This window comes from Penicillium rubens (assembly GCF_028828025.1).
Source record: "Penicillium rubens strain IBT 27055 chromosome Unknown utg000002l_segment0_segment0, whole genome shotgun sequence".
NCBI classification, from domain to species: domain Eukaryota; kingdom Fungi; phylum Ascomycota; class Eurotiomycetes; order Eurotiales; family Aspergillaceae; genus Penicillium; species Penicillium rubens.
The window spans coordinates 7,262,275-7,266,875 of NW_026890600.1; positions in this window are offsets into that span (position 1 = coordinate 7,262,275).

The window sequence follows — 4,601 nt, forward strand, 5'->3', positions numbered from 1 at the left end:
CATTTTTAAACTGATAAAAATAGTGTTCAAACTAATGAAAAGGGGTTGTAAAAGTGCAGGTGAAAGTGCAGCTTTTACTATAGGAGACCAGAATATTTGTGCGGGGACTCGGCAAACCCTAGCAAACAAGCCCTATCCAGATCACGTGATTTACGGGGAGCTTTATAATCAGATAAAAGGGGGGGAAAGATCAGACCGACCGTATATGTACTCTGTGGCTGGAGATGTTCGGGGGCTGTGTTTTTTACTAAGGCAATACTATAATAAATGGCACTCGTATTGAAACCTGACTGCTAAGAGTGACTATCCCGAAATGGTACTAGTGGTGTGTCCGGAGTAAACCTCGGTGTGCTAGCAGTGTCTCCCTTTTGATATATTTATTAAGTAAAACCCTATATTTTACCCCTATACTTTAACCCCTATTTTAACCCTTATTTTAACCCTTATTTCTAATAAACTAATAGTTTATATCTAGATACTTAAAAAGCGAGTGGATTTCCGAGGTTTTTAGCTACTTAAAGGCCTTTCTCCGGTATTATATAAAGCACTACTTCTACCTTAACGAAACCACTACCTCCCGCGTTAAGGGTGTACACTATAGGTTAAAGATAAATATATAGATAGTAAGGTATGATTTCTTAACCCTAGTATCTATCTTCGGTACGACGGTTATATAGTAAAATATAAATACTCTCTAGGGTATTAAAGATAAAAAAACTTAGTTTCAATTAACGCCTATCCCTATTTTTTAGGGTATTAAATATATCATTTCCTAGGAAGTAATTAACCGCGCTATAGAGATCTATATAAAGTATTATAGATTAGATAATATAGTATTTCTACCTACTTATATAGGCACTATAGTAGGTAGAGGTTTACCTTATGGGTATACTATTTACTAGGTATAGGAGAGGGGATAAAGCCTCTCCCTAGCGGATTTCTACCCCTATTAGCACCTTAACACCCCGGATATCTATTAACTAGTCTCTATCTATATACGAATTAAGGACCTAGAGGTTATACGCTAGCGTAGCCATCTAACCGTATTAGTATTATAACGTTTAACTCGCCGGGATCTAATTAGTATCGAGATATATCGGGGAGTTAAGGTAGTAGTTGTGACGATCTGGATGTTGTCTGGATGTTCGACTGCACAGTCACGTGATGATGTTTGTTTTAGACATGTGACAGGACAGATCAGGGCTCAGGGTTGAAGTCGACAGGGTTTTCTGCTGGATGTCTCCGACTCGAGATCTGCGCATATAGAAAGGATCCTATAGCTAACGATCCTTTCCTCTTTCTCTTTCCCTCTCTATACTTAGTATTCTGAATTCAAATGCACTCTTTTCCTATAAAGAACTTGATGAGGCTACGAAGGAGGACTGCTAGTGAGATAAACTAGCATGGAGGGAAAATCGGGAAGAAGATGCGTACTATGAATCTATGGAAAAACAGGCTGTATATGAAGCCTGTACTAACAAAGGAATGGCAAACTGACAAACTGACATATCAAGCTGACATAGCAAAGGCTCAGTCTGCACAAAGGGACAAAGGCATAAAGACATACCATACCATGCATGTCAACACACCCCCCCAGACTGAGCATCAAAAGCCAAAATCAATCTGGTTCGCATAGTAAAAATTGCAGTAAAAAGTATAGAGAAAGACGCAGTAAAAATCATCAATCCTTCTTGCTCACCAGCAGTTTTCGAATCCTTTCGAAGTCGACCTTTGGCAGTGCTTTTGTTAATGCATCTGCCGGGTTTTCCTTGCTGTCGATGAGCTGGATGTCGATCTGCTTCGTCTTCATAGCATGTTTCACAAATTGGTATTTGACATCTAACCACTTGGTCCCCTTGTTGTAAGAATCCTTTTTGAGAATGGCAACGGCATTGTCGCTATCCGTACAAATTGGAATTGGAATCGGAGTTGGCTTCGTGTCATCCAGTAAACGCAGCTGGATAAGGATCTTTTTCAAATAAAGACCTTCTCTCACTGCTCCATCGAGAGCAATATATTCAGCAATAGTGCTTCCTGTGGCAACAATGTCTTATTTCCGTGAGCTCCATGAAATTGGCGTTCCAGCATAGTAAAAGACATATGCTTCGGTGGATTTCCCATCTTCGCAGTCGTTAAATGAAGAGTCGACATAACCAATTAGTGTCGAATTGGTCTTTGCAAGTTGTATCCCATAGCTTAGTGCGCCTTTCAAATAGCGCAGTAACTGGGAAAGAGCATCAAGGTCTTGCTTCCTAGGATTTACAGTTCTTCTCTACAGTCTGTTTATAGCAAAGGCGATGTCGGGTCTTGTGCGCATGCCTAGCCAGGCAACCTTGCCAACATCTTCTCCAAAAGCTGCTTTTTCGGAGGAAGAGACTATTTCCGAGGAAGAGACTACGTCAGTCTCTATTGTAGAGAAAGGTGGTTGATAGGATGACTTCATAGGCAGGTATATTGATAAAACCTTGCCTAGACTCGCTATCTGTAGCAGATCTTCCAGGTATGCAGCTTGGTCGACAAAAATGGTTGATAAAGCTTCGTTAGCAGTTCTTGTTAAGCTACTTCCTAGAAATCTAGCTAGTTCACCAACCACCTTGATCTTAAAGGTAATGTTGTCTTTGAACCATTAGATCTGTCGTTTATCCAAAGCAGCGCTCAATATGTCGTCAACATAGAGCAAAAGCCAGAGATCTCTCTCTCTATAGGTGAAAATACACCTTTCATCCGGAAGCTCTTCGAAACCCAGTCTTTTAAGCTCTTCCTTCAGCGTTTCGTACCACAGATTTACAGATTGTCGAAGTCCGTACAATGCTTGCTTTAGCATACAGACTTTGCTAGCTTCTGATTGGTCCAGCCGGAAAGATTTGCTAGATTCAGACGTCGAAGAAGGAGTGTAGTATCCGGTTAGTGGTCTCATAAAAATGTATCTCTCATCAATAAGTGCATTAAGATATGCAGTGGTATAGTCAATTTGCTCCCAATGCATGTTTCGGATAGCAACCATAGATAGAAAAAGTCTGGTGCTTTCGGGTCTCGCAACCGGTATATAGGTTTCGTCAAAATCGAATCCAGGTCTTTAGCGGTTTCCACAGATCACCCATCTTGCTCTCATTTCTGTGATAAAATCCTCCTTATCACATTTAAGATCGAAAACCCACTTTCCTAGTAAGATAGTGCTGCCTTTTGGCGGGGTATTAACCAATTGGTAAGCCTATACAGCTTCCAACTTATTGATCTAGTTGTCCATTACTTCCTACTAAAGCTCTTTTTCCGGTGAGTTTATTGCTTCTCGGTAGTTGCGGGGAATCTTAATCTACCAGGTTTTTAAACCTTCCGGAATTTTCGTCGCTACGAGAACAATACCAATAGCAGATAGAGCTCTTCCTCCATATAAGTCCCACTGTTCTTCATCAAATCTTCTCGGTGGAATTCCCGTAGTTTGGCGTCTTAATATCCTTGGCTGCGGTGTTGGAGTAGCTGTAATTGGATCCGGAGAAGAAGAGTCTATATCCGGTCTCGAGGCGGTCCTTGCGCTTAGTGAAGGGGTCCACAAACCTATCATTAGAGGTCTTCTAGAAGCAGATCTCTTACCTTTCTCCGCTTATGTAGGGGTTATAAAGAGAGTATTTTCTTCGTATTCGATTTCTTCCACACGTGAATCCAATGGCGGGAGATGAACTAGTTGTTAAACCTTGCTAGCAGTAATGACTGGCGAACTAACACCCCTCTGAGAAATGGGGGGAGGTGCATCAATGGTTTGTCCTCTAGTGATAATATCTCTTTTATTATAGTGAGGAATACCCTATTTTTGCTCCTAGAAGACAACATCCCGGTGTCTGGAAACCTTTTTAGTTTTAGGATCATAAATCCTATAGATATAACTATTGTCACCCTCGTATCCAACGAGGTAGCCAATCCACGCTCTAGCTTCCATTTTCTGACTTTGAACACGCTTTTCCTTCGGGATATGAACATATGCCTTTATATACTATACCCGGAGGAAGGAGAGGGAGACATTGTCAGGACTTCTTATATTCAATGACTTCCTCCATGCCATGATAGGAGCTTAGTGAAACTGATCTCCCTAAGCTTCATACTCATGTCCCTGAGCTCCATTTTTTGAAATTGGCTTTCTTAGTCGATTGATGATATATGTAGCTATATTGATAGCTTCTAGCTAGAGTTCTTGTGGTACGCCAGCATCAATTCTCATAGTCCGAGCAATCTATAAAAGATAAAACCCAGAGAACTCGGAAACACCGTTTTGCTCATATACATAGGGAGCTGACAAAGTGACTGTTATATACATTGATTTGGCCCATTTAGCAAAAACAGAGAATTCCGTGCCGCCATCAATTCTCTATTCCTACGGCCAGCATCCCATTTTCTGGCGCATTTCTTCGGCAAATTTCTAGAGAACTGGAGAAGCATCCGCTTTGGTAGCGAGATATGGTATGAGACGATATCTTATTATATCGTCTGTAATGATCATGATATAGTTTCTATCATATTTGCTAGCATTGGATTTAGAATCTAGATTAAAACCAGGTAGGGATACAGGCTATAGATCTATATGAAACATATAGCCTGCTCTGGTTGCT